At 39.6% G+C, this 12,118-nt stretch overlaps 1 protein-coding gene and 1 long non-coding RNA gene across 3 annotated transcripts in view; both read left to right on the forward strand.

Moving 5' to 3' along the window:
- The window catches only part of kcnd2 (potassium voltage-gated channel, Shal-related subfamily, member 2), a 489,839-nt gene that overhangs the window by 268,705 nt on the left and 209,016 nt on the right, over positions 1-12,118 (forward strand). The gene's annotated exons all lie outside the window — the stretch shown is intronic.
- Positions 1-12,118, forward strand: part of LOC122559696 — a 94,290-nt gene that overhangs the window by 58,349 nt on the left and 23,823 nt on the right. Inside the window, exon 2 of the long non-coding RNA XR_006314509.1 lies at positions 9,300-9,330. This is a non-coding gene — a long non-coding RNA (uncharacterized LOC122559696). The remainder of the gene's footprint in view (positions 1-9,299; positions 9,331-12,118) is intronic.

Consider the following 12,118-nt stretch of genomic DNA (forward strand, 5'->3'; position numbering starts at 1 on the left):
ACAATTCATGAAGGTGGTGCTGAGTTGGAAGGTTGGATCTGAGATGAAGTTGGGGGAGAGGAGATGAGGAAACTGGTGAAATTATGGGATTGGAGGGTCCCAAGGCAGAAGATGCGTTCTTCCTCCAGGCGTCGAGTGGCTAGGATTTGGCAGTAGAAGAGGCCCAGGACTTGCATGTCCTTGGCAGAGTGGGAGGGTGAATTAAAGGGGTCTGCCACAGGGTGGTGGCATTGTTTGGTATGTGTGTCCCAGAGATGTTCTCTGAAACGTTCTGCGAGTTGGCATCCTGTCTCTCCAAAGTAGAGGAGACCACATCAAGAGGAACGGACGCAGAAGAAATCTTACGAGCATCAATGCTACAGACATTGAATTCTTGAAATGTATAAAAGAAGATTTTCTGGACCAGTATATTGGGAGAATGAGCTATTTTAAACCTCAGGTTTTGCAATGATAAAGGGTTAATTAATAATCTTGTTGGAAAAGAAGCTTTGGGCCAGTAACTTGATAGGATTTTCTATTGTGTTTCAAAATGATATAGTTTTATTCAAAATGAGGATCTGAAATCTAAACTGAGGAAACTATAAAGATACGAGTGGCTGTGGTGGGCTCGGAAAATACATTAAAGGGGATATAATAAACTGGCAATGGCTATTATTTTAAAAATGAATATATAATTAATAATGAACACACATTCTTTAAGGACAAAAAGTCATCGGGAAAAATGATGCAACTGTGACTACCAAAGGAAAGCATTAGATCAAAGAAATAGGCTCATAAAGTTGACAAAAAAGTAGTAAGCCTGAGGATCGGGAATCTTTTAGAATTCAGCAAAGGTGAATCAATAAATTGATAAAAAGGGAATAGAATATGAAAATAAACCAGCAAGGAACATAAAAATGGACTGTGGAGCCTTCTATAGATATGCAAAAAAGAAAAAGAATGAAGATAACTTTGGCAGCATTATCGGCAGAGACAAAAGGAAACAAGGAAATGACAGAGAAGCTAACTAATTGCTTTACATTTGTCTTCATAGAGCAAGATAGAAACATCTCCCAGAAAGAAAAGGATTGCAAGAGACTGGTGAGAATTGAGGCACTGAAAGAAATTAGTAGTAGTAATGAAGTATACTAGACTGAAAGTTCTGAAATCTTGGGATCTAATGATCTACACCCAAGAATATTAGAAAAACTAGCTGTGGAGATAGTAAATGCATTGTTGATCATCTTACAAAATTCTGTAGATTCTGGAACAGTGCCTTCAGATTGTAAGGTTACAAATGTAATTATATTATTTAAGAAAAGGGGAAGAAAGAACTTGGCAGACTACAAATCTGGTACCTGGACATTATTGTGGGAACGAGAATCTATTATTATGCATGTGGTTACTGGATAATTGGAAAATAATGATATCTTTGAACAAAGTGAACATTTTTTCAAAAATGGGATATCATGTTTGACAAACCTGTTAGGCTTTTGTTTTGAGGATGTTGCTGATAGAATAGACAAGGGGAAACCAGCAAATGTGGTGCTTTTGGATTTTCAAAGGGTGTTTGGTAAGGTTCTACACAGGAAATTAATCAACAAAATCAGAGAACCTGGTATAGGAGATAATATATTGGCATGTATTGAGGTTTGGTTACAGAAAGAAAACACAAAGTAGGAATAAATGGCTCATTCTCAGTATGGCAGACTTTGAGGTACCATATTGATTCGGGCTTGGGACCAAGCTGTTCATATTCTACATCAATTATTTGGATATGGGGACCATTTTCAAGTTTGCAGATGACGCAAAACTAGATGCTACTGTAAGTCATGTGGAGGATGCAAAGGGACTTCAACGGAATTTGGACAGGCTGAATGAGTGGGCAGATAAAATATAATGTGTTATCCACTTTAATTGGAGAATTAGAGTTACAGTGTATCTCTTAAATACTGAGAGATTGGGAAGTACACATGTGTAAAGGAACCTAAGTGTTATTGTTCATAAGTTACTGAAAGCTACCAAGAAGCAAACAATTAGAAATGTAAACAGTATATTAGTGTTTATTGCAGGGGAATTTGGTTACAGGAGAAAAGATGCCTTGCTTCAATTATATAGAACCTTTACGAGACTGCATCTTAAGATGTGTTTGCAGTCAATATTCTAGGGGTTACCATTGAGCAGAAATTGAACTAGACTAACCACATCACTGCTGTGGCTACAACAGGAGGTCAGATGCTAGCAATCCCACAGCTCACTTCCTGACTCCCCAAAGCCTGTTCACCATCTGCTACTCCAAATTTGCCCGGATGAATACACCTCCAACAACACTCAAGGTGTTTGACACCGTCCAGGACAAAGCAACCCATTTGATTGGCACTACATCCACAAACATCCATTCTCTCCGCCATTGACGCTGAGTAGCAGCAGTAGATACTATCAACAACATGCACTACAGATATTCACCAAGATTCCTTAGACAGTACCTTCCAAATACATGATATCTGCCATATAGAAGGACAAGAGCAGCAATTATGTGGGAACAGCACCCCTGCTAACTCCCCTTCACACCACTGACCATTCTGGCTTGGAACTGTATTACCATTCCTTCAATGTCACTGGTTCAAACTCCTGGAAATCTGCCCTTACCAGCATTGTGGGAATAGCAAATTGATTGCAGCACTTCAAGGCAGAAGTGCTCATTACTGCATTCTTTAGCATGCTTATTACCACGTTCTCAAGGGCAGCTAGGGATGGGCAACAAATGCTGGCCCAGACAGTGATGCCTACATCCTATGAATGAATAAAACAAAAAGTTTAGATCTCTACCCAAGAAAGGATATACTTGCCATTGTGAGAGTGTGGTAGAAGTTCACCAGAATAATTCCTGGATCAGTAGGATAGATCTAAGAAGGGAGATTGAGAAAGCTGAGCTTATATTCTGGGGATCTCAGAAAAATAAGTGGTGATCTCATTGAAACTTACAAAGTGTTTAGAGAGGTAAATAGGGTAGATGCAGAAAGGATATCTAGGACGCAGGAAAACAGTCTCAGGATAAGGGGCAAACCAATTAGAACTGACATAAGAGATTTATTTTCATTTAGTCAGTGAGTATGTTCAAGACAGATCAGTAGATTTCTAGATTCTAATGAGATGAAGTGATATGTAGACAGTGCAGGAAAATTGCAATGAAGTAATGGATCATCCATAATCTAAGAAGCTGAGTGGCCTACTCTGCTCCTGTGTTTCTATTACTGCTCCCAACCCTTTATGTTCAGCTACCAACAACTTTTTCTTCCCTCCTGCATGCTTCTGAATGGTCCTCTGTGTCCCACCTTGAGAGTGCCATGTGTGCCTCAAGCTGAGATACAAGACTCTTGCTGATTTGTCTAAATGCGTTCTTTCCCAAAGGTCTCTAAATCATGCATCCGCCCCTTTGACCCTACAGTTCTCATGCATCTATTAAGTGTTCCTAGGTCACAGCCCAATCTTTTCCATGTAAATATACTCCCAGTCGATGTTATCTCTGTGCCCAGATAGCAACCTTCCCCTATGAACCTCTGTGGACCCGACTTTCCAAATTCACAGCTATCTTCCTCACACGCACCTACAAATCGATATCAAGCTTAAACCTCTTAATTTCTGCTGTGTCATTGTCTTCCAACCTGACCAGGACCTCTTGCAACTTAACTTTCTCCTATGCATGTTGTCTTCTCTTCAATAGTCCCTCATGGAGGAGAATAACTTGCTGACACACCAGAAATAAGTTATCAGGTAATTCAAGAGTCCAATGCATGGCCTTCAGTCTTGGATATAGATGTGTGATGATACTGTGGTTTTAAGAGGTGTATTTTGTTTTTCTGCTCCAACCCAATAAAGTAAACATGTTCTGAGGACTTGGCTTTTTTTTTAACATTTGCAACAATAGATGCAGTATTAAGGGATGGGATCAAGCTCCAACAGAACTAGGATTTTAGTCTAACTTTCATTGGCTGTTGAGACTTACACCTCTCCCTGTGACAGCAAAATGCTGGAGTTTTCTTTCTCCATCTGTCTGAGTTTTCTCTTGGTGCCCTTTCCTCTTGGACTGGAGAATTGCATGTGCAGTCTATTTTACTGAATTTGCCTTTGCAAGGCTGTGTTTATGGGATGTTACTATATTGAAACAGTTGCTGATTAGTTGGTAAATCATGTATTATTCTGTTAAGTTTTCCATTAGAGTTAAGCTATCCTAATTCTTCTTTCTTTTGTTTGTATTTTAAGTGTAATATAAGAATAAACTGTGTTTTGCTTCAAACCAGATAGTTTGACCAATCAAATGGCATCCGAAACACAATGTCTTAGACTTGCCTTTAAAAATAAGAAAAGGTTGGGTTCTAGGCTATTGTCTTAACATACTTGAGGTGGTTTACTCTGTCCTTAACAAATGGAGCAGACAGTGGTTGGCAGCATAAGAGGGTGGCTTGCCCAGGATGTCATATGCTACTTTCTCTGCCAATGCTTGACTTCAGCCTCCCATCACAATGAGGCATGAGGTGAGCAGATCCTTCCCAGATGTTTTCACTGCACTTCACGCAGTCTTGGACCAGGGTTTCCCAGGTGTCAATGGGACTGTTGGGAGTAAGTATATTGTAGCAACTCTAAAACTGTCCCCCTTTGTTTTTGTTCTATTTCTCTACTTACTGATGTTAAATCATACTTATTTTTTCAATGTTCTTAGTCCTCTGAAGAATGCAGTGGTCAAAATTGAGTAAATCTGGAAAGAATATAACAAACATATTTTGAAATAAAGAATAAAAAGCAACCAGAAAGACAGAGAGAGATATCCAGAAAGATTGGGAAAGGAGCAGAGACAATTAAAGGGGTGAATTTTGTTTGAAAATCAGTAAACAATGCCAGGAGAATTTTCTGCTTAAATATCAATGGTCATAAATCGTAATTCTGCGATTCTGCAAATGTTTAAATATAACATCGTCAAAACTGTCTGATAGAATTACTGCCCTACCATATTCACAACCAGCTATCTATTAGCTTGCTTAGAATGCACATAATTCTTTATGCGATGAAATTCATCTTTCAGAAACCATCACACCTCATTAATCTAACCATTACTTGAAGAATTTGCTGCAGACTAGATTACTCTCATTTTTAAAAATAAACTTATTACCATTTTTTCCTCATACCAACTAAATTTTCAATATTTGTGGTACCACATCTATTAGTGAAATGACGGAAATGCAAGCACAAGAATCCACTAGCTGGCAGGAATAATTATGTTTCCTATGACAGTACTACTGCAATAGGGTGACTTTGTGTCCTCAGTTTTCAGAAGTAGTCCTTCGATAAGGTATTATGTACCTGAGTAAATAGTGTCCTCAGAAATCTGTCCAAGTATACCCCCAGGATGTAGGAACAGAAGTAGGCCATTCAGACAATCAAGTCTGATCCACGATTCCATGAGTTCATGGCTGATCTGATTATCCTCAATTCCACTTGCTTGCCTTTTCCCTATAACCCTCTTTCTATCTCAGCTTCTACAGGCCTCCACAGTAAAGAATTCCACAGATTCTAGATAGCTTCTGAGAGACAAAATTCCTCCTCATTTCTGTCTTAAATGGGCAACTTCTTATTCTGAGATTATTACTTCTGGTCCTAGACTCTCCCACATGGTGAAACAACTTCTTGACATCTATCCTGTAAAGCCCATAAAAATCTTACATGTCTCAATAAGGCTGCCTTTTATTCCTCTATTCCAGCGAGTACAGGCCAAATCTGTTCAACCTCTCCTTATAAGACAATCATGCCATAGCCAGGATCAATCCAGTGAACTCTTCTGGACTTCCTCCAATGCAGTATATATCTTTTCTTAGAGAAGGATATCAAAACTGCTCATAGTATTCCAGGTGTGGTCTAGCTAATGCTTTCTATAGTTTTAGCAAAACTTGCCTACTCTTATGCCCCATCCCTCTGGAAATAAAGGCCAACATTCCATTTGCCAATGTATTTACCTGCTGAACTTGGATCTACTCATGCATTCTTTCTCCATGAACATAATATTCAGCTCCTTTATTCTTCCTGCTCAATTGCATAACTTCATATTCTTTCACAGGTTGTTGCCATTAGCCATGGTTTTGTCCATTCAATGTGCCCACCTAGTTGCCCTGTTGACTCTATGTATTATCCTCTCCTCTTGCCTTCTCACCTCTTCTTCTGTCATTTGTAAACTTGTAAATAGTACATTCACTTCCATTGTCCAAGTCATTAATATGCATTGTGAATAATTGTAGCCCCAGCACTGATCCCCATGGCACTACACTAGTTACAGATTGCCTTCTGAAAAATACCCCTTCATTCCAACTCTCTGTCATCTCTGAGTTAGGCAATCCTCTCTCCATGCTAATATACTATCTCCAATGTCTTGGGTTCTTAGTTTATTAAGTAGCCACTCTGCAGTACCCAATCAAACTCAGAAATATTACATCTACTGCTTCCCCTTTATCCAATTTGTTACCTCCTCAGACAATTCAATAAATTAGGCCTAATTTCCATTCATGAAGCCATGCTCATTCTGCTTGATATGCCATGTATATTGAACGCCCCTGCTATACATCCTATATGATAGATTCTAAGGGCTAAAGCTCACATTTATTTGGCTAGGTATGAGTTGATGAGTTCTCTCACCATTCCATACCAAGCTAATTACTAACAAGAAATTGCTGGAAAACCTCAGCAGGTCTGGCAACATCTGTAGAGATTATCTCTCCACCCTGGAGGCTCCCTGCCTCCATTCCTGATGAAGGGCTTTTGCCCAAAACATCGATTTTCCTGCTCCTCAGATATTGCCTGACCTGCTGTGCTTTCCAGCACCACTCTAATCTAGACTCTGGTTTCCCGCATCTGCAGTCCTCAGTTTTACCCTCTGTAAAGAGGAAGCAGAGTTAATGTATCTGGGACAGTGAGCCTTCTTCAGATCAGATCTGAAGAAGGATTTTAGGACTTCTTCTTCCAGGACCAATAATGGATACCACCACACCAGACTATGCCAGCCTGGTCCAAAGTTGCCTCCTACCTTAAAGTAGTCTTAACCATCTGTAGGAATACCCTGCACAATAGGAAGAATATTAATGTCCTTTGTCTGTCTGCCAGAGAGTGTGATATCTCTCACACACTCTATCTCTTCTACTGTGCCCACCTCCCACAAAGGCTCATGCTCTACCACTCTCTGTACTGCCTGCAACATCTTCTCCACTTGTTCTCACCAATTCCAACCCCTGACACCATTGACCCTGAATGGCCCGTGCTCTGCCTACTCATTTATTCGGGATAATAATTTGCCTGCACCAAAAAATAATAGCTCTGCCACCCAAAGTAAAGGATAGAAGAGCAGTTAGTGCTGATGCATTGGCAGGAGATGTGGTCAATTGGCTCCAGTAAGTGAGTAGGAAGTGCTGAGGGCAGGAACAGTCATAGGTTTGAGAGGATAATTGCAGTGGGACCCGTTGAGTGGACATAATACACACTGAGAGATATAGTGCATGAGCCTTGGTGAAATGTGTATGAAGTGACAGAGTTATAGTGAGATATGGCTCTATGAATCTGAAGTAGCAGAGAGAAGATGATAGCACTTACCCTTGTGAAGGGCAGAAGATAAGTGGCCTTCTTCCAGCAGGCTTACCGGCTTCACTCAGGCACAACATTATCCTGGACTGCATATGGTGTCCAGACTGGCATGATCTGATGGTATGGCAGTCAGCTGGAAAAAGGCTTGCCCTCTTGTCCATCACTCCAACTACCAGCTTCACTAGGTGCCTGTCTACAAAGCAGGGAGAGGTATTTCCTTTCCTCTAAGCTGTACGTTGCATGGTGAGATTCCAGCACCACAATGTGAGGGGTTATTCTTGGCCTTCAGCACCCAAAATTGTGCATAGCAGGGTTTTAACTACAGTGCCAGAGTCTGAAGCACAACTGCACTTGGGTTCAAGAATTTCTTAAGGTTAACATGCAGGTTCAATTGACAGTTAGAAAGGTAAATTCAATGTTTGCATTCTTTTCAAGAGGGTTAGAAAACAAGAGCAGGGATGTACTGCTGAGGCTGAAAAAGGCTGTGGTCAGGCCACATTTGGAATATTGTGACAGTTTTGGCTTCCTATCTAAGGAAAGATGTTCTGGTGTTGGAAAGGGTTCAGTGAAAGTTTACAAGAATGATCCTGGGGAACGAATGGCTTGTCATATGAAGAGTGGTTGAGGACTCTGGGTCTGTACTCAATGGAATTTAGAAGAATGAGGGGGGAATTTGATTGAAACTTACACAACACTGAGTTGCCTGGACAGAGTGGACATGAAGACAATGTTTCCACAAGTAGGAGAGACTTGCACCCAGTGGCAAAGACTCAAGGTCAAGTGATGGTACTTTAGAACTGAGATCAGGAGGATTGTTTTTCAGCCAGCTGATGGAGCTCATTGCCACAGAGGGCTCTGGAGGAAAAGCCATTGAGCATATTTAAGACAGTAAATATGTCTTAACTATGCTCAATGGATCAAGATTAGTAAGGGGATTAAGGGTTAAGGGAAGTAAGAGGAGAAGACAGAAGTATGGAATTGAGAAACATTCCAGTCATGAAATGGAACAGACTCGATGGGCTGATTGGTCTAATTCTGATCCTGTATGTTATGGTGTTATGGTCAGAGGCATTAGAGCTGGGAAAGTGGTGAACATTTCTGCCTCACCACCTGTGTGGTTCCCTGAGATAAGGTCAGAAGTCGCATGACATCAGGTTATAGTCCAACAGGTTTATTTGAAATCACAAGCTTTTGGGGCATTGTGATTTAAAGAAACCCACTGGACTATAACCTGGTGTCATGTGACTTTGGACCTAGTCCACCCCAATCCAACACTGACACCTCCACATCACGATTCCCTGAGATAGGCAACCAACAGCCCAGTTACATAATGAGTGAGGCGCAGAGTGGAAGATTGCATCAGAAATGTTGCTCAGATCCGTGGTGAACTCAACACCATGAACCCACTCAACAAACTAGTTTAACTGGAAATTGGAAGAGTTCTGCCAATGTGTTTGTGATTTAGTGTAAAACCAACAGGGTGTTGTCAAAGAACTCCTTATTGCTTTAGCAAGTAGCTTCAAAAAAGTTTAATATTTACTGAGAAAGAAACCGAGCTGTCGTATGTTCAAAATTCCAGTCAGCATTTTCATTTCAAGTGGAGACAGATCACCTAGAAAAGAATATGAAGGTACCATTAAGTGTAAAGCTATTCTTTGGCACACACAAGTTCAAGTCCTATTACCAATTTTGTTTTTCAGAAGGCTAAATAAACACTGGGTCATTGAGACAGTGAGTATGAGAAACTGACATTCCTGAACAATATTATTGTATTATTTATACATGGTGTCTGAACTCATTTCAGTGATGTGATGATACACTCATGGATTTTCCTTTGCATTTATAGTCTGCATGTACAACTGTTAGAACATAGGCTGCCAGAAAAAGAAATGTGCTTCACTCCTCTGTGCAGCTTATTATTTTCCATCCTGCTACTTTGCTGAGAATCATATCTGTCCCTCTATTTTATTTATAAAGTAGTCATCCTAATTTACAGATATAGGATATGAGAAAGTTACAGAAAGAGGTTGCTGGCAGTATTATTTCACAAGTTAATGTTTGAAAATGTGCCTTTTTTTACTTGCTATTCTGTTCTCATTCTATTACTTCTTGCTCCTGCTGTATATTTTTATTACTTTAATGACCCTGCAGACTACTGCAGTAATGAAGTTTTTGCTGACTCTCCTACTGCCATAGGACTGTTTTATGAACTAGAATGCAGAATGTGTTTGAATTTGATTCCAAGTATTAGAGCTGTAAACTGGAAAAATGAATGAACTTTCACAGAGAGCAAACCAGAAAGTAAAAACTTGTCAATCTTTTCAATTTTCAATTTAAATTTTGCAGATAGGAAATAAATCAGGACATTGGTTAGGCCACTTTTGGAATTCTGCATGCAGTTCTGGCCTTTCAACTATTGGAAGGATGTTGTGAAACTTGAAAGGGTTCTGAAAAGATTTACAAGGATTTTGCCAGTGTTGGAGGGTTTTAGCTATTGGGAGAGGTTGAATAGGCCGGGACTATTTTCCCTGGAGGGTTGGAGGATGAGGGGTGACCTTATAGAGGTTTATAAAATCATGAAGGGCATGGATAGGGTGAATAGCCAAAGTTTTCCCCCGGGATGGGGGTGTCCAAAACTAGAAGGCATAGGCTTAAGGTGAAAGGGAAAGATTTAAAAGGGACAACTTTTTCACACAAAGGATACTGCATGCAGGGAATGAACTGCCAGAGGGAGTGATGGCGGCTGGTACAAATACAACATTTAAAAGGCACCTGTAAGAGTATCTGAATAGGAAGGGTTTAAAGGGATATGGGCCAAATCCTGGCAAGTGGGACTAGATTAATTTAGGATATCTGGTCAGCATGGACAAATGGGCTGTTTCCATTTTGTGCGGTTTTATGACTCTAAATGATTGGGATCACGTTTGAACGCTTAAAAAATATTGTTTTTAAGACATGGAATTTCTTATAACTATGAATAAATTTGACATTACATATATTTAATATTATGTTTCTGGGGTCAATGAGATTGTTCAGTTGTAACTATAAACTGAATATGTCCATATTGATAATAAATGTTCAAATGCACCCCATTCAACAGTTTGTAACTTTTTATAAGACACAAAGTTCTTATCCGTTCAGTGATTTCCAATTGATTGCCAGCAGGAAAGGACCTCAAAAGCACACCCTCTGGAAAGACATACTCGCTGATGGAAATTTATGGATTTCCATATTTAACCGGGCACATATTGACTCCAGAGGTTGCTATCAATTTCACAGGTATAATGATGGCAAATGTTATTTGTTTCACTATCATTACAACTGCAAAATGCTGGCCAACAGGGACCAGCAGGGAAACCAGGACCTCAGGGATGGGAGTTTCTATCTTGATGGTAACATTTATTAGCTTGTTTTAAGTCAATATAAATTTACTAGACATCTATTGATAGGATTAAGCAATTTCTAACAATTGAGCATGCAAGGAATCGAGGGGCTTCACATTTATTTCCTCTGTAATCTTAAGCTAACAAAAACACCTGATCTTTTACACAGTAAAGTATAGCCAACTCGTTTGCACTCAAATAAACCAGTTGTTACACTGCTTCAAGTTTTGAGGGTACCGACATAATGACCCTTGAATAGCCAGAAAAATCCCTAAGGAGCACTTTTTACATTGTAAGGTGAAAATAAATTTACTTCCTCGGTTTCGTCTGGTGTTAGGCTTGCTGCTGGGCTGATATGCACGACACTGGTGACTCCAGTACTGTCACATAAGTATGGTATAAAAAGTTAGATGCTCAGCTGAAGATTTACAAAAAAAACCCTCACAAGGTATTCCAAGACATTGGAAGAGAAGTTTCATTTTTCTTTTTTTTGTTGCAAAATTATTGCAAATTATAGGTGGTGACCTCCCATGTCTTATTTGCCCTATTAGTAAGTAAGTTCAGTATTCGACATCTCGTTGGATGCCAGTCTGAAGCAGGTATAGGACCTCTTGCCTATTGTTACATTCCTAGCTAATTTATTACTAGACAAGTCAGATCCCAGAGTGAAATTTGCCTGATTTTGTTTTGGTTTTAATGACTTGGTTTTTCACTGAAACACAATCATGGACTGCTGTAGAATCAGGTTTAACAATAAAACAAGAAGTTTATTATGCAAAAGGAATAAAGCTACAATAGAATAAACCAAACAATTTGCATATGAAGCAAATTTAAAGATTTCATAATGCAAAATGTAATCCCATTAATACCAATGACTTTCCTCCATAGTACCCCCACCTTTTCATCGCATCATCGGGTTTGACTTAACTGTAGCTTTAATTTGCCCTTTTGTGAATCTGATAGCCTCTTCCTGGAGCATTCTTACAACTGAGCTTAGACTTTCTCAGCTTCAGATAGTCACATCAGCATTTTAGCCAAGCACTAGCATTTTAACCAAACACCAAAAAAATTAACCAAGCTCTGGAACTTTTAAAGTAAGCAAGCTCCTTATATTGGGGAAATTTATTTTGTAACAG

This window comes from Chiloscyllium plagiosum, chromosome 19 (assembly GCF_004010195.1).
Source record: "Chiloscyllium plagiosum isolate BGI_BamShark_2017 chromosome 19, ASM401019v2, whole genome shotgun sequence".
Taxonomy (NCBI): Eukaryota; Metazoa; Chordata; class Chondrichthyes; order Orectolobiformes; family Hemiscylliidae; genus Chiloscyllium; species Chiloscyllium plagiosum.